This window comes from Leucoraja erinacea, chromosome 4, assembly GCF_028641065.1.
Source record: "Leucoraja erinacea ecotype New England chromosome 4, Leri_hhj_1, whole genome shotgun sequence".
NCBI lineage: Eukaryota > Metazoa > Chordata > Chondrichthyes > Rajiformes > Rajidae > Leucoraja > Leucoraja erinaceus.
Window position 1 is genome coordinate 99,735,725 of NC_073380.1, and position 25,045 is coordinate 99,760,769.

The following is a 25,045-nucleotide window of genomic DNA, read 5'->3' on the forward strand; positions in this document are numbered from 1 at the left end:
GAGAGTTTTTAGAGCTCTAGGAGTATTCTTGGAGTTAACGGATATGGGGAGAAGGCAGGCATGGGTTAGTGATTGGGGACGATCAGCCTTGATCACAATGAATGGCGGTGCTGGCTCGAAGGGCCGAATGTCCTCCTCTGCACCTATTTTCTATGTTTCTAAGTAATATGTTTTAGTGGAGGAAGGAACTGCAGATGCTAGTTTACACCGAAGATAGGCAAAAAATACTGGAGTAACTCGGCAGACAGGCAGCATCTCTGGAGAGAAGGGATGGGTGATGTTTCGGGTCGAGGTCTTTCCTCAGGCTTTTTCAGTGCTTACCTCCATATTTTTTTAATCCAGTTTCTATTTGTTTTTTAAATGTCCTTTTTAATGTTCTAGCAGTTAACAGTAAATAAACTCATTCATCTAAATAGCTCCCTTTCCATTTCTTTGCAAAGGATATATAGACATTTTTATTTTCTCTTAAAGGTATGTTTTTCATTTTGAGAATTCATGTAGGAGTATTCTTTGCATTACCCGGCTTTGTTGATTCTCAACTACACAGCAATATACCTTCTAAAATATTTGAATTGCATTCTACTGAACAATGTTTGTGGAACATAATTGTTTTAGTTGTTTCCTCATTTCATTGAATTATGCATGTTTAATGTTATGTTCCTAGGTGTACTACCAAATCATGTAGAACAGTTATTTTGTGATTATTGAACCCTAGGATTGCCATAACTTCCAATTTTTTTTTACTTCACCTGGGTCATTTAAAAGTACGAGGTCAAATGGACATTACTTTTTGTGCTTTCTTTGACCTTTGTACAAGCGTAGTTTAGTGATTGAAGTGGCCCATTAAAACACCTTTGTTTTCACATATTCATTGACAAATTCTCTTTCACAGCATTTCAAGAAAAAACTCCCATTTATGTAGCATCTTACACCGTGGAAAAGACATTTTGAGGCGAATCAAAGGAATGTTAGCAAGCAAGTTGATGCCTAACCTCAAAGGCTAGATGAAGAGGAAAATAGTCATCTTAAAGAAGGAATGTCGAGGGATTACGAGGAACAACTTTAGTGTGTGAGCTTTGGCCATCTAGGCGTTTTTTTGTAACTGAAGTCAATGTTAACACTGTTAAAAGTCTGGACGATTAGAGGCTAGGAATAGATGAGAGCAGGTAGTCTGGAAATTTGGGTAAAAAAGAAAGTGCTGCATGATCTCAACAGGTCAGTTAGCATCTGTGGAGGGAAATGGACAGACAACGTTTTGGATCTGGATGCTTCTTCAGATTCACTATTCTGAATATTTGTAGTGATGATGAGCCATAGAGGCCAAGAGGAGCAAATTTGGAATTATTTCAATCAATTGCTTTGTTTTTTTTTAATTCATAAAGATCTCTATCTAATTTTTCTTCTATCTTTCTGCCCCAGGGCAGATGAACATTTTTTCCCCATGTACTGTATTTCCTCTATACTTATGGTAACACTGTTCTTTGTTTAAACAATCTATTTAAAACTCACATTTCCTTATGACGAACAAAAGATGGGCTATCACATACTGTATATGACTCATCATGTATATGACTGCCCCAGAACAACTTTAATTACATTTCCCATTATTTTCTTTTGACACAATTGTCTCCCAGATGCCCATAAAACACCCTTTTGATTGGCCTACTATCCACATACACTATGAACCGTTTATATTAGCCATTTAACAAGTCAAGAGTGTTTTATTGCCATATGTCCTGAATCCTGAAACGGTACAATGAAATTCTTATCTGCAGCAGCATAACAGATGTGTTGTTACCAATCATGTCTTTGTGATGGGGGAAGAAACCAGAGTACCCAGGAAAAAACATCATGATCACAAGGAGAATGTGAAACTCCACACAGACTGCACAAGATATCAGAACTGAGCCAGATAGAGCTGTTGTAGTTGTAAGATAGCTACACTACCATATATGTACTCTACACTATATCTCTCTCTCTATATCACCGTCTATATTTCTCGTTTCCTTTTAGCCTTAGTCTGAAGAAGAGTCCCGGCCCAAAATGTCACCTATTCCTTCTCTCCAGAGATGCTGTCTGATCCGCTGAGTTACTCCAGCTTTTTGTGTCTTCACTGCCAGCAGTGTCGCTGTCTAACCTCCCTCTTGCACCCCTGAATCTTGTATTTGTGTCTGTGATCAGAATTAGGTCACAAAGTAATTGTCTCAATATGCTGCAGTTCTTTACAGTCCAGGCATTTGGATGGATATTTCCTTGCCAAATTTATTGTATGTTTACTTCATGTTTTTTTTACCTTGCTTCTTGTTTCCTTTTTTGCATGTATTTTACTAAAAAATGATTTATTCTTCCCAGATATTTAAGCACTTCTGAAATCTTGTTTCCTCTCTGTCTCTCTCCACCAATTGATCCATTTTCAATGAATAGTTATGGTAACCAAAGTGTTCCCTGCAAATTCTCTTGTTCCTTCTTTCGTGGTTTCTGTGCAACTCTTCTTCCTGTACCAAATATTGTTATTCTGGAAGCACTCCCAGTTATTTACGAAGGTAACAGTACCTTAATACCTTGGTGTCAGCCACTTATTTATTTCCTTAATGCTTCTCCTTTTTGAACATTGGCATCATATCAAAGAACATTACTTTGCACATTCTTTGAATTTCGTGACAATCCGAATACATGTGTCTTTTCAGACATATAATTCAAACTATATTTAAGAGGGAGTTAGATGTGGCCCTTGTGGCTAAAGGGATCAGGGGGTATGGAGAGAAGGCAGGTATGGGATACTGAGTTGGATTATCAGCCATGATCATATTGAATGACAGTGCAGGTTCGAAGGGACGAATGGCCTACTCCTGCACCTATTTTCTATGTTTCAAGTCAAGTTAAGTATATGTCACATACACATATGAGATGTGCAGTGAAATGAAAGTGCACATCTCATATGTGTATGTGACCAATAAACTTGACTTGACTTGTTTCTATGTTTATACTATGCAATTTTTCCCCATGTGTGATTTCTGTTGGGTGCTCTGGTTTCCTTCATTCCCAAATAATTGTTGGCAGTGATAGAAAAACACCCCTTAGCATAGATTAGTGGCACAAAAAATTAAAGAGAAATTGATGGGTAAATGAGCGAGAATGGATTGCAGGACTATAGTAGCGAGGGAATTTTCAGATATGAAAATATCTGAGAATGTGACAAATGAGATTTCTCTGCTGTTAACTGGCTGAGAACCAAGAGGCCAAATTGCATCCTTCTGTGTCATAATAAACAAATAAGCAAGTCTTTCTTTTTTACCCATAATCTTTGGAATGTTATAAACCGTGCTTTCAAAATAACTTTTAACATTTCTTCAGCAGTTATTGGTCTAGCTAAAACAGATGGTCACATGGTAATTTACTTTTTTGAACAAGAATAATCTATCACGTGAATATTATTGTAACCTGCAAATTTAATTTCTGTCCAAAATGCACTAACATTACACGTGTAATCAACGTGGAGAATGCAAATATGAACACATGGAAAGGGCCAATACAATTTCCTGATGGACATGATTTCATCTGGAAATAATGGTAACCCAGGTGAAATTCTGTTCACATGCAATCTGTAAAGGAAAAGGCCATTTCTTCCCTGCTGTCTTTGGAATGAAATATTAAACCTACGCCCCTGTCTGTTCCCTTGGGTGGATGTAAAAGATTCCATTGCACTATTATGAAGAATTTAGAAGATTGAGGGGGGATCTTATAGAAACTTACAAAATTCTTAAGGGGTTGGACAGGCTAGATGCAGGAAGATTGTTCCCGATGTTGGGAAAGTCCAGAACAAGGGGTCAGTTTAAGGATAAGGGGGAAATGTTTTAGGACCGAGATGAGAAAAACATTTTTCACACAGAGAGTGGTGAATCTCTGGAATTCTCTGCCACAGAAGGTAGTTGAAGCCAGTTCATTGGCTATATTTAAGAGGGAGTTAGATGTGGCCCTTGTGGCTAAAGGGATCAGGGTGTATGGAGAGAAGGCAGGTACAGGATACTGAGTTGGATGATCAGCCATGATCATATTGAATGGCGGTGCAGGCTCGAAGGGCCGAATGGCCTACTCCTGCACCTATTTTCTGTGTTTCTAAGAGCTGGGAGATTATTCTCGTTTCCAGTATTTCTATTTAAATGTTTATTTAGCATCTGTTTACACATTCTTAGTCATCCATGATGAACTGACTGTAATATTCCATCAATCGTCATGTCTGGAGAAAGGTCTCGACCCGAAACGTCACCCATTCCTTCCCTCCAGAGATGCTGTCTTGTCCCACTGAGTTACTCCAGCATTTTGACCTATCTTTGGTAATGATTATCAAATAGCTCCTTTATCCTTAAACTGTGGCCCCTTGTTCTGGACTTCCCCAACATCGGGAATAAAGTACTTGAAGACATCTTTAAAGCGACATGAAAGCCACCACCGTGTTGCATGTTAATTCCTTTCTCAAATGAGTCTAACGCCATTGATTTATTGTTTTAAAGTGACCCCCCCCCCACACCACTCCAAAGATTGCTCCATTCGTGCACAGTTTTCGCTTCTCCGGCTTGAGTAAACGCAGACTAACTAACACGTTGCCCGGGGTGGTATTTACTGTTCGGTGTGCGGCCAGGCTTGATGGAGATACTGAAGTGGGGAAGGCCGCCCGCCCGCCCTCTTCATTCCAAGCTGGGGCGTTGTATGTTCTTGGCGCTGACTCGGTGCTGGCGCGGCGCTGCGTCACGTCACGTCCAGCCGGGCGCAGAAAGCGGTGACGGGGTGGGGGACGGGACGGGACGGGACGCATGCGTCAGCAGAAGGTGCGGTGGGGGGGGGTGGGAGAGAGGGAGGTGGGACGAGTGAGCGAGTGAGCTAGTGAGCAAAGATTGAGGGGGTGAGAGTGAGGGAGTCGGAGTCGGAGTCGCGCCGAGGGGTGGAGTACAGGCAATTGTCGAGGCTCGCAAACCGCCGGCAACAACAACAACAACTCGACTAATGTCCGAGGCGACAGTTGGTGAGTGTGGGAGTGGGACTGGTGGGACTGGTGGGGGTGGCCGGGCCGGGTTGTGAGGGGAGACCGGCGGTGGGGCCTTGCCTCCTGGGCTGTCTGGGTCTGACCCGCTCCCCTCGTCTCCTCTCCCCCTGGGCCAACGTGAGGACCTGGGTGCTCGGCTGATCGCAGGCCAGCTCGGGGGGTGGGGAAGCGACCACCTCCCTTTCCATGCCTCTCTGCCCCGGGCATTGCACTCGGGCTGCAATCTTCTTTTCTCTTTCTTCTCTCTCTCTCTCGTCTATTTTTATTTCGCCCTTAACAATAGATAACATTTTTTAAAAAACCCCAGATGTTGTAAAGAATCGATTGGCGGAAGCTTTTACAAGATACTCTTCTGTGGTCACTGTCCCAATCTCTACTGGACTTGAAGGCATCAGTTATGTTCGCTTCTGTTTTCGGAAAATACTTAAAAACAAAATTAGAAACTACATGGGTCAAGGGTCACTTTGCTTTTTAAAAAATAACTTGCATTGATGTAGCTCGCTTCATGTGCATTTATTGATGTTGCAAAGTATTGCACAGAATTTTTGAAGTGGAGACACGGTTGTAGGAAATATGACGATCAATTTGTGAACAAATTTCGCAAAAGAAAATGATAAAGATCTAGTAACCCATTTTAGTCTTGTTGACTGCTGTGGATGACTCCTAGTTTGGTTTAATGGTGTGATGTTTGTTTTTAAATGTACATGTGAGGGCAGAGGATCTTCATTTTAACATTTCACCCAAAAGACTGCACCTCCAAAAATGCAACAGTCCTTCCATCCTTTGCAGGGGTGTTAGCTTAGCTTTGATACTGGAGTCTCTGGAGTAGGGCTTGCATCTGGAAACTCTGACTCGAGTAAGAGTGCACCAACTGAGCCACAGCTGTCACTAATGTTTTCCTTTTCGAATGGGAAATTGTTGCGGATAGAAAATGGCAAACCTCTTTTAAATCATTTGGTTTAGTTTTAAGGAGTGAATTTATTTTATAAAAATGTATAATGGAAGACAACTGATCCTGACGTCTGTTGGGGGGAGGATGTTGTGGGAAAGGACACTTGTCCTGTTGTTAAGTTACTTTGTTGTTTTTCTATTGCTGTTTTTTACATTAGGTTGCATCTTACTTTCAGCAGATTATGTATCGTTAATGTTCACAACAATGTAATTGTGTATAGCGAGTGTTACAGTAAAAAACAGGAATAATTTAAATCTAATTAATGTGAAATTTCAAATTTAGTCTTTTCAGTCAATATAAAGTGGTGTATTACTGGAAAGATTTGAACCAGTGTTATAGTGTTGATTACATTGTACTAAAAATATAAAACCCAAAAGATCCAGCAAGGGTACTTGAACAACTTAAATCTGCTGATGTGATTATTCTGATAGTTGAGGGAAACTATGAAGATAAGCAACTCCTACTTTTGACATTAAAATGATATGAATAATTAAAATGATATTAAACAATTTTCTTTCACATCACGACCATTAATTCTCATTATAATGCAAATTGTAACAGTGGTGCAGGTTTACGTACTGTACACTGTTCTCTGCACCCTTTTTGGCAATAGTGTCCAGAAGGATGTAGCTATGACGCTTAAGGTGAGAAGCTGCAGGCCTGAGAGTTTTTGGGGCAGTGACTTCTGCAGTATTTACATTTTTTTTTTATTGGTGGAACCTGTCGGATTTAAAGAAGTTTCTAATAGTCCAGATATGGATATATGGAATGGATATCTCAAACTTTTGTCATACTGCATCAGGCCGTTATTTTCTTCATGAAAAGTATTTGGGTCTTGTACAAAGTATGGACGATAAACATTTCTTACAACATTTGGCAAGGAAGATATTTCCTTTTCCCGTCCTGCTCCTTGGTTGTTCTTGTTTATAAGCATAGCATATTTTTAGTTGGGCAGAAAAGTGGCACTGCAAATCGCAGCATTCTTTGGTTAATGCAAATAGTTTCTCAAAGAAAGAATAGCTCTGTGTAGTCAGTGTCTGCTACCGTGGCCAGCTATGGTTTTAGCAGACATTTTCAGTATGTGCAGACATCCCCATCAGTACATGACATTTTCAAAACTTGTTTCCAGTCTTAACATGAGAAAAAAGGTTCTATGAATTTAGAAAAAGTTGGAAGAAGACCACTTCAAGAAAATATGTTGGCATAGGGGTGGAATTTACTATCATCTCCCAAGATGTCTGCATGGCCATTGACTCTCCTCTCATTTTCTGATAAAATTGACCTTAGCACATGAAGCAATTGAGGAGAAAATTAAGTCCTCCTTTCTTGGAAACTATGTAGGATAAATAAACAAAGGCAAAAGTATTTCTCAACAGGTTATAGCAGAGTACTGCCATATTTGGCCTGGGAATAAATGTTGATATAAGGGAAGGCAATAAATTTGATGTTTAATTTTCAGATTTGATTTAAGTATTGGTTGGAATTATGAGTGCAGAGAAATACAAATTGTTTCCATGGTTTTACTATGTGCTGTGGATGACAAATTAGCATCCACGTTTATAGCATTAAGACACACCACAGCAATTATAGTCGTGAAGAAAGGGAGATTGGACTGGAAAGCCTCAAATACATGTTCTTGTATGCTGTGGTCTACACACTGCAGTGTTTTTCTCTGCCTTGTATATTTGGCAGGTGAGAGTTCACATCATTACAGTAACGCCATTGATGGAACAAATATTTCAGCACCTCTGTAATGTCTGTAAAACTACATTTGTCTGCCAAAACCCTTTACTGACAGTTGCAGAGATATCCAGCTGTTGCAACTATCCTTGGTTTCAGTTTCTTTAGAAAAGATTGAAACGAGATAATTACTTGGTTCCTATCGTATGGATGTAATTTTGTTCACTTCCTCTTCATTCCTCTTCTAAGAAACTGCTTTGAATAATGGAGATGTTTCAGTATTTGAGATGGGTAAATGGCATGATGATGGTAGGCAAGAGGGAAGTTAACAAGGGGTTACTGTCGTCTTTGGAAGTGAAACTGGAAACAATGGAATATTATACTGCCCTCCATAATGTTTGGGACAAAGACCAATCATTTATTTATTTCCCTATGTACTCCATAATTTGAGATTTGTGATAGAAAAAAATCACGTGGTTAAAGTGTACATTGTCAGATTTTAATAAAGGCCATTTTAATACATTTTGGTTTCACCGTGTAGAAATTACAGCAGTGTTTATACATAGACCCCCACCATTTCACGGCACCATGATGTTTGGGACACAGCAATGTCATGTAAATGAAAGTAGCCATGTTTAGTATTTTGTTGCATTTCCTTTGCATGCAATGACTGCTTGAAGTCTACAATTCATGGACATAGCCAGTTGCTGGATGTCCTCTCTGGTGCCATCTTTACCGTATGCTTGTTTTGGGAGCTAGCCCCCTTCAGTTTTCTCTTCAGCATATAAAAGGCATGCTCAATTGGGTTCAGATCAGGTGATTGATTTGGCCACTCAAAAATTTACAATTTTTTAGCTTTGGAAAAACTCCTTTGTTGCTTTAGCAGTATGTTTGGGATCATTGTCTTGCTGGAGAATGAACCGCTGGCCAATGAGTTTTGAGGCATTTGTTTGAAGTTGAGCAGATAGGCTGTGTCTATGCACTTCAGAATTCATTATGCTACTACCATCAGCAGTTGTATCATCAATGAAGATAAGCGAGCCAGTACCTTCAGCAGCCATACATGCCCAGGCCATAACGCCCCCACCACCGTGTTTCACAGATGAGGTGGTATGCTTTGGATCTTGAGCAGTCCCTTCTCTCCTCCATACTTTGCTCTTGCCATTGCTCTGATATGTTAATCTTCGTCTCATCTGTCCACAAGACCTTTTTCCAGAACTGCGGTTGTTCATTTAAGTACTTCTTGACAAACTGTAACCTGGCCATCCTATTTTTCCTGGCTAACCAGTGCTTTGCATCTTGCAGTGTAGCCTCTGTATTTCTGTTCATGAAGTCTTCTACGGACAATGGTCATTGACAAATTCACACCTGACTCCTGAAGAGTGTTTATGATCAGTGGGACAGGTGTTTGGGGATTTTTTTTTAATATAGAGAGAATTCTTCTGTCATCAGCTGTGGAGGTCTTCCTTGGCCCGCCAGTCCCTTTGCGATTAGTAAGCTCACCAGTGCTCCCTTTCTTCTTAATGATGTAATAAACAGTTGATTTTGGCAAGCCTAAGATTTGACTGATGTTTCTAACAGTTTTATTCTTGTTTCTCAGTCTCATAATGGCTTCTTTGACTTTCATTGGCACGACTTGGTCCTCATGTTGATAAACAGCAATAAAAGTTTCCAAAGGTGATGGAAAGACTTGGAGGGAAGACTAGGCGCTGAGGACTCTCTTATACCTGCATTTAGGAGGCATTTAAACACAACCTGAGCAATTACAAACACCTGTTAAAAACATGTGTTTAAACATTATGGTGCCCTGAAAAGTGGGGACTATGTATAAACACAGCTGTAATCTCTACATGGTGAAACCAAAATGTGTAAAAATACCCTTTAATAAAATCTGACAATGTGCACTTTAACCACACGTGATTTTTTTTTTCCCTTTTCTTTTACAAATTTCTCAGAGGCAAATAAATAAATGATGAGTCTTTGTCCCAAACATTATGGAGGGCACTGTACAGTGATTTAGAATATTTTTTGGATATTGCAAAACGCTATAAATTTGCAACAATGCCATGAGCAATCAGATACTATTTTGCCGGGGATGGCAAAGTCATATTGGTTGTGAAATCTGAAACGCATCTGTAGCAAAGAGCAGATTAGGAAATGCAATTTCCTTTTTAATATATTTGTTTAGTTTGAAAGAGGTATTCAACATTTTTATAGATGTGAGTACTATTTTAATATTGCTTAACTTGCATTATATGTGAAGAAATCCCAGGGAACCCTGCAACCCTTCCAGGTGAGACAGAGGCTCGTTCACGTCAGCCACCTCATCGCCTGTATCTGTTTTTTTCCTGATGTGGCCTCCTGTACATCGACCAGACCAGATGTAGACCTGGCGACTGTTTCTCTGAATACCTACGCTCGGTTCACGAGGGTTGACTGGTGCTCCGAATTGCTAACCACACTTCCCATTCCCACTCTGCCCTTTCTGTCCTCCGCTTTCCTTATTGCCCGAGTGAGGCCGCATGTAAACTGGAAGAAGATCACCTCGTATTCAACTTGGGGAGCTTACAACCCAACGCTCTCCATCTCCGTTCTCCCCCACACTGTCCCCTTTCCTTCTCTTCATTCCTTTTGTCTCACATCTTTTTTCATCTCTGGCCTTAGGCAGATGATTGGACACCACCATCCCCCCCCCCCCCCCCCCCCCCCCCCCCCCCCTCCATTTGCATATGTTCACAGTGTTGCTGTGAGTCCTGGGTGAGGTGGTGCAAAGGATGTATGCCGTCCGATGGGGCCTTGCACACCAGCCTGTGTGTGAAGTACCCTCTGCGAAGCTTGGAAGGTGTGATACCTGCGAGCACCGGCAGAAGATCCGTTGGAGTAGGGTGTAGGCAGCCGGTGATGATCCCCATGGTGTCGTTGAGGATGGTAATTATTTGGTAAAAGCACCAGCAAAGCTGCTAGTTTAAGAAAGAGCTGCAGATGCTGGAAAATCGGTAGACAAAAATGCTGGAGAAACTCGCAACATCTATGGAGCAGAGGAAATTGGTGACGTTTCAGGTCGAGACCCTTCTTCAGACTTCAGACAGCTAGTAACTTTAACCATTGTGAGCTGGAGCTACATTGTTAGCCAAAAATTAAATACTATCTGATGCAAATATGAATGTTGGACAGTTGTCTAACATCAGCAGTTATCTTTAAAACAAAATTGTAATTAAAGTACACAGCAGTTACTTTTTTCACAGATTTTGTTTTCCCAAGAAGCTTCATTACAGGATATGTGATATTCTTTGTTATGGTCTTGCATCAATTTTTGGTAAATTGAAATTGATAATGACCGGGTGTGTCATATCACTTGGAGTTTAATGGAAAATTGCCCATTATAGTTGCCACAAATGTAATGAATCCTGAGAAGAAACATGACTGCAGAAGCTGCAGAGTAGATGAAGTTACCAATAAGTGGAAACTATTTAATGAAATTGTAAGTTAATATTTGGGTTGTTGCTACCCTTGAACTGGAGGGTTTAAAGAAAAAGTCCTGAAGTGCCTTACCCAGGGTGTTAGCATTGTCTTCATCTTGGATGTAATGTCATATGACTGAGTTGGATGATCAGCCATGATCATATTGATTGGCGGTGCTGGCTCTAAGGGCCGAATGGCCTACTCCTGCACCTATTTTCTATGTTTCTATGAATATCCCTTATTTCCACCTTGGTGTCTTAATATTCACCTAAATAGCAGTAATGACTGGAGAAATTTATTAGAAGGACATTTGGACTGGACAACTAAACTTTGACTTGATAGTCTTGAGAACTCAGGATATTCATTGAAAGAAGGTACAAGTTCCTTGAAACTCAAATCGAGACACAATCAGTGAGATTTCAATTAGCCAATCTAAATTTTTTTTTTTTTTTAAGTAAGGCAGATAACCCCTGTTATGGTTGTTCAGGTAATGAAAATTCACCTTGCAGGATTCATAAATCACAGCCTAAAAATTTATGACGGGCTAAAATTCACTCTCATGCAATTTGTATGGGGAGGAGTAATTAATTATCTTTTGTTCCAACTCGCATGTCTTAATACATGAGCGGTTGTTGTAGTATTGTGTTATGAAAAACTGTGATTATGGACAGTTTTGGGTACCTGTATTGAATCTTTTAAGTCCGTGAATTCCAAATCATGAATACTTCCTTCATGAAAACATTATTGTATCAATTGTTGCCCATGGAAACAGTTTATCTTTATTCGCTCTACCTGGACCAGTAAGCTAAAGGAATTGTTCAAAATTGTCTTTACATTTTGATTTCTGGCTCTGAAAGGAACAATTCCAGCTTCTCCAGTCGCTGAAATAATTTGGTTAACTGTTTTATTTCATTACAGAATCTTTACATAATCAGAATCTGATAATGTGACATTGCCCCCTCGTTGGGAGCAAACTAGTAATTTGTAATGATTCAGCAAAGCTTCTTTTGCTCTACTGTCCAGGATCCCAGTATAGGTACTACTTAATGTCATGACCTGCGGTGATAATTTCAAAGATTTATGGATATGTAAATATGGGTCCCTGTCCCTGCACGCTCTTTAGAATTGCACCCTTTATTTCCTTGTCCTTCCTAGCAAAATGTTACTTTGCACTTGTCCATGTGATTGGAAGAAGGTAATTAACCTGTAAATTATTATTGGCTGTGAATGGTTAGGAAATAATGCTGATATGGCATTGCCGATAACAGATATTAAATTCCTATTCCGCTTCTGAATAATATTGTGTAGTTTCCTCAAATACAACTAAGTTGTGTTGAGTTAGATCTACATATAAAATTAACTTAAAGGTTGTAATATTTTAACAAAATGATTAAATATATAAATTTTAAGTTTTTTTAATCTTTTTATTATAAGCCATTTAGAAGTGGCGGCGCTGCGGTCCGTCTGCCTTTTTCTTTCTTTTTTTTTGTTTTCTTTTGTTGGATGTATGTTTTAGTTTATTTTTAGTTGTGTATGTGTGGGGGGGAGGGGAAACGTGTTTTAGTCTCTTCCTTCGGGGGATGCGACCTTTTCTTTGTCGTATCTCCGTCTCCGTCTGCGCTGAGGCCTAATCGCGGAGCTGGTGGCCTCCAACTGGGGCCGACCTCGTGGCTCCCGGAGGCAGTGCCAGGGCTCACTATCGCGAAGCTGGCCAACTTCGGGGCTGTGGTGGTGCTGCGGCGGCTCGCGCTAATTACGCCCCTTGATATATTAATATTATTCATGTGCTCCTTTCACCCCATAACCACCCTATCTACTGACGCATAACCCCCAACTTGCAGTCACATCTAGAGAGATGGGGGGGGGGGGGGGGGGGGCAAGGGTAGAAAATGAGGGCAAAGAGAGAAGGGGCAGAGCGAGAGACACACAGAGAGAGGGGCAAGAGGGATAGGGGGGTGAGAGAGGAGGGGAGGTGAGGTGAGGGGGGGGAGAGGGAATGCTGAGAGGGGGTGAGGGGAGAGGTGGGGAGCAGGGAGGGGGAGGGGGTAGGGAAGAGGTGGGGGGGGAGGGACGGGAGGGGGTTTTGAGGGGATGGAGGAGTGAAAGAGAGGGATAGGGAGAGAAAGAGAGGGATAGGGAGAGAAAGAGGTGGGGAGAGAGAGAGAGAGAGAGTGCTTTTTTACTTCAAACCAAACAACCATTTGCAGGCAGTGCTTTTTTTACTTCAAACTAACCATATATTCATTTTCAAACCACATTAAGGGTACTCACAGTGATGTAGACATTTGTTCAGTGTCATTCAGAGCTCAGAGTGACAGAGACTAATTGACAGAGCTCCATCTTGCAGAGACTAATTGAGGCACACCACTTCCTGGTTTTATAGTCCCTCCCCCTCCCTCCAGCAGGGGCTGCAGAGAGAATGGTGAATTTTGTAAAAACATTAATATCTCTGTTATTTTTCATCGACGGGAAAAATCCTCGGCACACATGCGGCGGAGGGGGGCTCTGAGCGAGGTGGCCAAAAGTGACGGTCGTAGGTGGCGGTGTTCTCTCGGAAATCGCAGCACAGACGGCCAAAAGCTGTCAAGAACAGAGATTTAGTAATATAGATAGCACCTGTATAATATTAGTTTTATCTATGCTAGCGTTTTGGGAAAGACAGTAAATATGTATTATATTGACATTGCTTTATATGATTTAAATTATTCAACTATCTGGTACAATTCCTCTCCCCCCCCCCCCCCCCCCCCCCCCCCCCCAGAAACATAATCCATGACCATTTAAGTTTAAAAAGTGATTGCAGAGCAATTTGGGAGCCCTGGCTTTTTGCTCTTGCAGTATCTGCCTTAAATTATTATGGCTTGAGTTTGGGTTATCTGTGAGACATTTATTTAGTGTCTGTCTGGAATCTGGGCAAAGAGTTTTCCCATAAGGACAAGGGGTCATCTTGAACCATTTTTGTTTTACGTTACTTGGAGTATCAACATTATAAATACTCAAAGAAACAAAAACCACTCAAAAGAAGAACTGATTTGTCTCGTCTTACTCGGCTCACAATGTTTTGTTTGCTTTGAAAATATTTTTACTTCCTGCTGCATGTTCTCCATATAAGGAACCTCAGATTTGTGTGCTACAAGTCAGTGCGTCTTAAACTGGTGAATGGTTCACTCAAGGACGAATGAAATGATTTTGGGGTGAATTAAACTGGAAGGGCAAATGACTTAATTTGTTCAGATATTTATATTATTTTTTCTATACTTAAAGGCATTGCCATTAAAGTGGTTAGTAAGCTCTTATTGGTTTTAATGGCAGTTGAGCTGAAAATTTGATATGTTTTTTTTCTCTTCCTATGGTTTTCTAATTTCAAAGTAGCAGGATATTTCCCAAATCTATTGTAATATAACCTTTTAGGGAAGACCAGACAAGCTAGTGGGATCATAAATTTAGAAATGACAACACTGACGGATCACCGCAGGCAACTGTTGAACTGAAACGTTTTGATTTACCAGCATCTACAGTTCTTTCTTAAATATATATAGAATTCTAGTGTTGCCAATTTAGTCACTTTTCTGCTAGAATTAGAATACTATATATATTTAAGAAAGTACTGCAGATGCTGGTAAATCGAAAGTAGACACAAAATGCTGGAGTAAGTCAGCGGGTGAGGCAGCATCTATGGAGAGAAGGAATTGGCGACGTTTTAGGTCGAGACGCTTCTTCAGACTCGAGAAGGAATTGGCGATGCTTCCGTTCGAGACGTTTCTTCAGACTCAGAATTTTAGACTCGGGCTATATATATTTACTGTACTTCAATCTACCAGCACTTATTTGCATCAAGCAACATGAATTCTAGCTATATTAAGGAGATTTGAGCCTCGTTTTGAACCAATAATGAAATTAGATTGTGCCATTTTCTTGTAGTGATGTTCTGCATTTTCTATTCTAGCGATTCAGTATTTTGTGAGTTTGATTTTGGTAACCCTGGTTACACCACCACTGTTGCAGACATGGCCAGGGTAGTGCGGGAACAAAGCATGTGAGTCATTGTGTTCAAACATTAAGGTCAGCATATCGGGTATATCAGTAATGACTACAAATATGACAAGTTCTTTGGTGGTATTGTGAGCGTTTGTCAGGGAGAGTTATATTAGTTGAATACTAATATAGTAAATCACATACTCCATGGTTTTTTGAGCTACTTTTCCAAGAAGAAAACTGCAGTAATCAAAGCCTGAAAGGGTAGGATGGGGCTGCAGCCCAGTGTTTAGACATTGGAATGTTTTCTTATCATTCTAATAGAATGATTTTCCAACTTCAGTGGTAATTAAAAAAAAAATGTCACTCCTTGGTTTTCTTTACATTTTTAGGATGTGCAAAAAGTTGAGTAAAACAAAATGCTTAAGAAATTAGTTAATTTATGTTTTTTGCTCATGTGACAAAATAAATGATATATAAAATTATACACACTGGAGAATAAGATGAAAATTACCAAAAATCAGAAGAGAATTTAGTCGAGAGCAATGAAATTTTGTGATAAACTCAAGGGTGAATATCACTGTAATAGTTTAAAAAGCACTGGTGTAAATTTTGCTAACCCTTTATAATTAATCTCAGCATTTAACAACTTTTATTTTTGAATTTATGTTTCACTTTTTTTCTGGTTTATTTTCCTAGTAAAACATCAGCATTAAATGTAATAGTTATTAACAAAACTAGGGTGGAAAATGCAATTAATGGGTACAATAACACTTTGCTAATACGCATAGTAGCCCTGAACACCTGGATAAAGTCCTGTCTGAAATAGTATTCATACTTAAAGCAGTTTGATTTGAAAACTGCTGGATTCCTTTACATGGAAGGTGTGCCACATTATCAGGAAGATGGCAGGAATATTAGCACCAATGCAGAATAAAATTTGTGAGCATTTTTAATCTGGAATTCGACCAGGGAATGTTTCTAAGTAGGTTTGTTTCCAGGTGATAATTTGGCTGAATAGTGAATTACTAAAGTAACTAAAATAAAAGTTTAGACAAAAGTAATTTTAACTATGTTTGAGAACTGTATGGATAGGGCACAATACAATATTTAACCCTCTTTAGCCTATTATCCAACATGGCTACTTCAGCTTTCATGGCATGCCTCCATGTTTTATTTTAATCTCACTGTCAAAATTTTTAATATTTCACTAAGTTTGAGTCTTTGAAATAAAGAGTGGAGGTTGGTTTGGGTGGTTATACAGCTGCAATATAATTAACAGATTTGGATGATGTCATGCTCCACAAGAGCAAAGCCCATCTGAATCCCGTGGCTTTAGATGATTCAAGCCAGCTGTTAAATAATGAATGACTGCTTGTATTGTAAGGGATACAGTGAGGCATATGTTAGTCTGATTTTTATTTTTGAATCCTGCTGCTTGGATTTTCCAATTTAATGTAGAGTGCCATTATAATTGACCAACCACAATTTATTTACAGTTTGAGTCACTAGCTTATTTTTACTTTTTCCACATTTCAATTGTCTTAAATACTTTTAGGTCACTCTTGATTGGAGAGGTATTGAAGGTTTGTTGACAGTTAATACAACCAGTTTATTTTGTATTCCAACTATGTATGGTGGGAGGAATTTAAGAATATTTTTGCCTAACTATTTTAGATTGGTGTTGAGGCATTCCTGCCTAAGGTCTTTGGTTTCAGTAAACAATTTTATGGAGAGGAGACTGAAGGTATTTCCCATGCAAGATCAAAATAAATTGTGTAAGAAAAGATTTCCATGTTTGATTGCATGTAACCATTTCACTTTGCTGGTTTAAAAATGATGATCAGCTGTTTACTTTTGCTGCATCATTTACAGATCACTTGAAGGCTAAGAATCTAAAATGTTTATTTTTGAACCTTGTGTTTGTAGGTCACAATACACCTATAATCCTTATTTGAACCTATTTAGTGCTGTTGAGCATTGAACCATGAAATAAGCTTCCAAGTTAATTGACTAATGAGATTTTGAGGTGGTATTATGAAGACTTTTGTGGACAAATTTATAAAGAATAAGTACAACGCTACAAACTTATGACTGTAGTTGGACATAATTTAAGAAACTCATCCACTCCCATCTTGGTTTAGGAGCTCCAGAGAAGTCATGACCAGCAGCCTAAACCTTTTTCTCCCAGAGAGTTGTGAATTTATGGAATTTCCTGCCGCAGAGGGTAGTGGAGGCCAAATCACTGGATGGATTTAAGAGAGAGTTAGATAGAGCTCTAGGGGCTAGTGGAGTCAGGGGATATGGGGAGAAGGCAGGCACGGGTTATTGATAGGGGACGATCAGCCATGATCACAATGAATGGCGGTGCTGGCTCGAAGGGCCGAATGGCCTCCTCTTGCATCTGTTTTCTATGTTTATGGTTAGATTGTGCCCCAAAATGGTCAACAACAAAGTGCCTCCCATAGCATTCTATATTGATCAATCTTTCAAGGGCTGAATACCAGGTCTGAGTTTAAGCATTTAAAACAAATCCAGGAGAATGAGCTGATTAGCAGTCATCACTTCCATCTAAAATTTGCTAATCCTTCCTATTACCAGGATGTAACCTGCATTGTAGAGAACAATGTTCATGCTTCACAAACCCCTTGGAGTTTGCCAAATTGACTAAAATGCAGCCCGACATTAATATATGTTAAACCCTTGTTTTTATTGCTTTTTACAATGGACGCTTCCCTGGCCCGCCACCACTTACAGGCCGCACCTACTGCCGCCGCCACCGGCTGACACAGCTTCTTCTGCCATGTCTGCCATTGCCACTGCCCTGACCTTTACCTGCACTTTTGGCAAGCCATGACCAATGATTCTGTCGCCCCCTTGCCTCTCCACTGGCTGGCAGCAGGCCGGGGCTGTCAACTCACCTGGATTCTAGGCCCAGTACCAGAACGAGTGTCTGAAGAAGGGTCTCGACCCGAAACATCACCCATTCCTTATCTCCAGAGATACTGCCTTCTCTGCTGAGTTACTCCAGCATTATGTGTCTATCTTCGATTTAAACCAGCATCTGCATTTCTTTCCTACACAGTAATCTTAAGTTATCTGCCCAAATATCGACACAACAGATATATTTAAAAAAAAAATTATGTGCCTGGCACTGTTTTCAAAGTGAAAATGAGAATTGTACCTACCTTGGAAAATCAGTTGCTTGTGAACTAGATCAAAGGGAACATCAGAAATATAAATGAGTTCATGGAACATGGGAGTTTCTGCATGCTGGGAAGAATGCCTGTTGTCTTGCTGAACCTGTTTGAAGGACATTTGAGTGTCTTAATTATGCAAGCATGAGTCATTTTTGTGCAGTTTTGTTCACATGAACTTTGAAAGTGAATGTTAGTAGACTACCCTTCATTTCTGTAGCTTGGAATCCTTTCCAAATTGTGCTCATTCAGCTATGTTGCAAATTTCTTTATTATTAGCATGCTTTTAGTGGGTTGAACTACAATCGCCTTGTTCTGCTCTCATTATTCCAGTTTCTTGGCTTTATTTATTTCATCTATAATGTTTATATACAAGGTCGGATATCAGTTTTTCAGGCAAAGGTAGATTAGTGCTTAATTACAATGCTTAAAATATCTTCTTCTCCGTGATCAAAATTGGATCTGCATATGATGTGAGGACTAACTATTTACAGCTTGATCTTCTGGTCATAATTTCCTCTAACCTGCTCTCTGAGATGATCACATAATTGGATTTTGATTTCTGCTCTGAATTGGTTGAATGCACATGTTCAGATCATCCAAACTCTTGTCTTTGAACCGTATCCATGACAATTTCACATCTGATGTTGTTCAGCCAATTACTGCAGGAGATTGATGTTGTTTTCAGCAACTTCCTTGTAGTTGCGTTATCATTTTGGCTGATGGGTAGCAGGCAGGTGTGGGAACCCTGAGCATTTTATTCATCTTTCCTACACCAGGAACACTGGTGTCAGTTGGAGTTACTTTTATCTTTTGGATGAGAATTGTGTACAAACTTTGGTTGTTTAGATCTATGATATTCAGAGACTGAATAACCAAACTTTCAATTTTAATGAATGGCATTTTAATTTAGTTTATAGCATATTAATGCATTAATGACTAAATTTTATTCATGATATGGACCTATGCCTGTGGATTATTTGGGATAGCCTTGTTTCTAAATAAATTTGATTAATTATAGTATATCTTACAGCATTGAGATCAAGTTGTTTTTTTATCCCTTCACATAATTTCTGTGCTGCACAGGTCTAAATTAATGTGTTAGCTCTGACTGCAGTTTTAAATTCCACCTGTTTTATAGATGCTGTTATGTGGGAGGCATATCTAACCTTTCACCACCTGCATAAACTGCCAGGCAATAAAAGGAACCAAGTGCTGAAAATGTTTCTTGGGAGAAAAGATTAAATGGCAAAAATATAAATGAAAATATTGAGCCGTGTGTATATTAACAGATAATTCAAAATCTAAGCCTATAATTCCACCTCACAATCATGCTGGCCCTTGGTGGATTTGGAGTAAGAAATTACAAGGTGTAAGAATGAAGCAAATAACTTATTTTTTTATAAACATGAACCATTATTGTATCTTTTGAAATTAACGTATATAAACATATTAAAATGATTCTAATCGGAATAAATCTTCCCACTGATTATAGGTGTGTAAGAGCATGCAGTGTATATCATTGCATTAAAAAAAATGCCCAAATTGTATTTTATGGTCCGAATAATGGAACAGAAATGAGCTAACTGCATAATTACTTTGATTTATCCTGCAACTGACTGAACTATAAGTATTGAATAGATTGAAGGCGAGCCCATTCTCTTTGCAAATAGAGATGGCAATTGGAGTGCTGCAGTTTGGCTCATTCTCCCTGGGTGATTTATTTTTAAGGTTTGTGTAAAATTGGCAATAAGATCTTTGTATGCACAGAAAGGTGCAGGGGTTGACTCTCCTAACAGTAAACATTTGATTCCTGCTGAAAGTGAGGATGTGAATGAATAGCTTGAAACTGATGCTGACTAGTTTGTAAGAAGGAACTGTAGATGCTGGATAAAATCGAAGGTAGACACCAGATGCCGGAGTAACTCAGCAGGTGAGGCAACATCTATAGAGAGAAGGAATGGATGATGTTTCAGGTCTCGACCCATTCCTTCTCTCCATAGATGCTGCCTCACCCACTGACTGTAGTTTATTCACATATGGAAAAACTGTGTGTTTACTGGGGGATGGTTGGTTTCATTTGAAACAAATTCAAGGAGGAGGGAATGACAAAAATCAACTGAAATATTAACAAAAGATTGGTTGGCATGTTGAAGTAGAATAAGGATTATTTGTGGGATGTCCTGATTTGACTTTATCCTGTTATATGGAAAAGATTGCCAAGTTAAACTATCGCTGAGATTTGTAATCTTTCATTCGGCTTCTGGTCAATGGTCTTTCTGTTTTAAGGTGTGCAATTGATTTGGATGCACCTCAAAATGATAACACTTGTGGAGAGGAGTAGGTGTGGCCAAAGCAAATTTTATTTCATTCTTGTCGTCGTCCTTTTGAAATTCTTAAGTCAAAGGGGGACTGCAAGTAAAATTGTAACATGTATTTGAAAAGTGTTGATTCAAAGAAACCATCCAAGTGAATACAATACCTGTAAGTAATAATTTGCACTGAGGACGATATTTACTGCTTGGTATGGTGATGTAGTAATTTGTGGCCCAAGGAATGGAGAATGGTTTAACAAGCCGTAAAATTTATACCAAGAAAATAATTTAATAGTGGTGTCTGCGTAGAAACTAATTCTTCAATTGTCATTTGACGTAAATTGCGCTTAATGCTGATGTCTTTATATTTTTCCATGTCAATAATTTGACTGCTTTGTGAAAGCCCAAGAAAAGGCAACAGATACCACAATAGTACATCCTCCAAATGCAGAATAAAGTGAGGGTTATGGAAGCCATGACAACAGACTGGATAGACTTGGTTTATACTCTCTAGAGTTTAGGCGATTGAGAGGGGATCTTATAGAAACTTACAAAATTCTTAAGGGGTTGGACAGGCTAGATGCAGGAAGATTGTTTCCGATGTTGGGGAAGTCCAGGACAAGGGGTCACAGCTTAAGGATAAGGGGGAAATCCTTTAGAACCGAGATGAGGAGAACTTTTTTCACACAAGAGTGGTGAATCTCTGGAACTCTCTGCCACAGAAGGTAGTTGATCCAGTTCATTGGCTATATTTAAGAGGGAGTTAGATGTGGCCCTTGTGGCCAAGGGGATCAGCAGGTACGGGATACTGAGTTGGATGATCAGGATCATTTAAATGGCGGTGCAAAGGGCCGAATGGCCTACCTGCACCTAGTTTTGTTTTGAACATCATCGTTCAGTGGATCTTTGCTAAAATTGTGCATTGATGTATGCCTAGTTAACAATCCTGTTCAGTAGTGTTTACCCCCACCCAGTGAAGTATGTTGCTTCTTGTCCAGATTTGATTGTGAATAATAGCTGATTCGATGAGATGGGTGTAGCTAGGCAAGGCCAATGACAGCCTGGCCTCGGGCAAGGCCCCAGGCAGCGACGGGATTCCCCCTGACCTGATCAAGCATTGCAAGACTACCATACTGCTTCCTTTGTATGAAGTCCTCTGCTAGTGCTGGCAAGAAGGAGCTGTACCGCAGGACATGAGTGATGCCCTCTACAAGAACAAGGGCGAGAGAAGCAACTTGCAACAACTACAGAGGCATCTCCCTCCTCAATATCGTCGGCAAGGTCTTTGCTCGGGTCATCTTGATCCGCCTGCAGAAGCTGGCAGAACGTGTCTACCCAGAGTCACAGTGCGGTTTCCCAGCTGGAAGGTCAACAGTAGACATGGTCTTCTCCTTTCGCCAGTTCCAGGAGAAGTGTAGAGAACAGCGGATGCCCCTGTATGTTGCTTTCTTTGACCTCACCAAGGCGTTCGACCTCATCAACAGATATGGCCTATTTAAGGCTCTGCCAAAGATCGGCTGCCCACCAAAACGGCAGAGCATGATAGAATCCTTCCACATCAACATGATGGGGATAGTGCTGTTCAATGGCAGCTTCTCTGAGCCCTTCGACATCCACAGTGCTCCCACGCTCTTTGGGATTTTCTTTGCTCTGCTCCTGAAACATGCCTTCGGCACTGCAACAGAGGGAGATCTACCTGCGTACTAGATCAGATGGCAGGCTCTCCAACCTGACCCACCTCAGAGCAAAGACAAAAGTACGTGAAGCTCTCATCAGAGACGTGTTGTTTGCCAACGATGCCGCAGTTGTGTCCCACACCCAGCAGGAACTACAGTCACGGATGGTCTGCTTCTATCGGGCATGCAAGGACTTCGGGCTGACCATCAGCCTGAAGAAGACGAATGTCCTGGGGCAGGATACAGAGACGCCGCCTGTCATCACCATCGACGACTACGAACTCGACGCCGTCCATCAGTTCACGTATCTTGGCTCCACCATCACCGACAAACTCTCCTTGGACACAGATTGATAAGATGATCGGGAAGGCAGCTACAACTCTCGCTCGCCACACAACTCGAGTGTGGACCAACCCAAAGCTGACAGTGAAGACAAAGATAGCAGTCTACAACGCCTGTGTCAACAGCACGCTGCTGTACGGCAGTGAGACATGGACTACATATGCCAGACAGGAGAGAAGACTCAACACCTTCCACCTTGGAAGCATCTGCTGTATCCTGGACATATCATGGCAAGACAGAGTGTCCAACGTCGAGATCCTGTCTCACGCTGGCCTTCCCAGTATGTACACTCTACTAAGGCAGCGCAGACTGCGGTGGCTGGGCCATGTCCACCGCATGGAGGATGGCCGTATTCCAAAAGACACCTTCTATGGAGAGCTGACATCTGGGAGGAGAACCATCGGCCGCCCCCAGCTACGTTACAAGAATGTCTGCAAGAGAAATGAAGGCGCTCGATATCAATGTGTAGTCCAGGGAGAGCCTTGCCGCTGACCGCACGAGGTGGAGAGGCACCCTGAACCAACATCTCAAAACGGGGAAGAGGAACTGTTAAATGCAGCGGCAGATAAGCGGGCACGCAGAAAGGAGCGCAGCAACTTCAACAGACCAGAGACCACACACAAATGTGACCTTTGCCACAGAGACTGTCACTCCCGCATTGGTCTCTTCAGCCACAAGCGACGTTGCCCCAGCTGAGGTTTGGAGCAAGCAGCCAACAACTAGGATGCATCACCCATGGTCAGTCATGACCGAGGGGGGCCCACAAAGCTGGTCTATCTAACAACATCCTAAAGCCAAGGAAAATGATGTGCTACTAACTGTAATTGTTTGTGTAGATAACAGAACCAACCCCACCCCGTTCGCCTCGTGGATACATATATGCTGTTAATGGCAACCTTTCAGGACCCCATCCAAGTGCGCTCTTAAACTTTGAGCCCAGTTTGCAGGAATTAATTGTGCAGCTTTTCTTTTCAGATGAGCTCATTATATTGAATTGGGAGTGAATATCCTAAATTAAAGCGTTCCATTGCATATGCTACAAAACATTCCATGTTGCTTCACAAACATTTTCAAATAAAATTAACTCTGAGCAAATAGGAAATATTAGAGCATATAACCAGAATCTTGGTGAAATAGTTTTAGTCTTTGAGGAAAAAAGCGTGGTAAACTTTTCATTGTGTTACTGATCATTAACTGATGTAAGAATATGGTTTATGTTGGTTTGATATTGTATTTTTACCGTTAATGGGGCTGAAGGGGTTCAGTGGCTACAGGGGTGGTGTTGTGGGACATGTTGTTTGCAAGGATGGATAACATGGTGAAGAAGGTGCAAGTTGATGGAGTGCATTTTTGTGGTTGAGATTGTTACAATCAGCAATTAGGAAGCAAACTATCATGGGATTAACCACTCTGTAACTAATGTGCGGCACTGTGATTCAGCCATGGAATTGCTGTCTTACAGCACCAGCGACCCAGGTTCGATCCTGACTAGAGGTTGCCGTCTGTATGGAATTTATGTTCCCCCTGTAACTGCATTGGTTTTCCGCGGGTGCTCCATTTCTTTCCAGACTCCAAAGACGCGCAGGCTGTAGGTTAATTATTTTTGGTAAAATTGTCCCTATTGTGTAGGATAGTGCTAGAGTATGGGGTGATCCCTGGTTGGCGTGGACTCAGTAGGCCCGTGGCCCCGTATCTCTAAAATCAATGAAAAATAAGGTGTAAATTCCAGACCTGAACATTGCCGTTTGCCGATTCTGTATTGACGGCTTTTTGATCCAACCGGATGTCTTGCATGTGTCGGGAAGAACTGCAGATGCTGATTTAAATCAAGGATAGGCACAAAATGCTGAAGTAACTCAGCGGGACAGACAGCATCTCTGGAAAGAAATGTGTAAGAAGGAACTGCAGATGCTGGTTTAAACTGAAGATAGACACAAAAAGCTGGATTAATTCAGCGGGACAGGCAGCATATCTGGAGAGAAGGAATGGGTGACATTTTGTGCCGGGACCCTTCAGACTGATCAAATGTTTTGCATAGTCTGCAACTATCCTTTCATTACTTAGATATTTTTAGGATGAACCATTTGAGATTATTGCCTAGGAGCCAAGTATAAAAGTATTTAATAACATTTTTACGAACCACTTTATTTTTATTCTTGACATTGCTGAAATGCAACACTTGTTCATTTCTGGTCAGTGTTCGAGAGTATCTTAAACCTCATGTTTACAGTGCTCCTGTTGTGCCCTTCAATGGCTAATCATATTTAATCATTCTCAAATGCTACCAGAACCTCACCTGAAGAAAGCAAAAAGCTTTTAAGTTTGTCAAGAAATACATTGTAATCCCCAGAGAGGAATATTTACAAAGTAAACCCTTTAACATGCTATTATAATTAGCCTGATGG

General features: G+C 40.6%; 1 protein-coding gene across 2 annotated transcripts in view; it reads left to right on the forward strand.

Moving 5' to 3' along the window:
* The first annotated feature begins 4,871 nt into the window (after positions 1 to 4,871).
* rnf19a (ring finger protein 19A, RBR E3 ubiquitin protein ligase) overlaps positions 4,872 to 25,045 on the forward strand; it is a 56,745-nt gene continuing 36,571 nt past the window's right edge. For both annotated transcript variants that reach the window (XM_055634859.1, XM_055634860.1), the window contains exon 1: positions 4,872 to 5,020. The gene's annotated coding sequence lies outside the window, so the exon portion shown is untranslated. The remainder of the gene's footprint in view (positions 5,021 to 25,045) is intronic.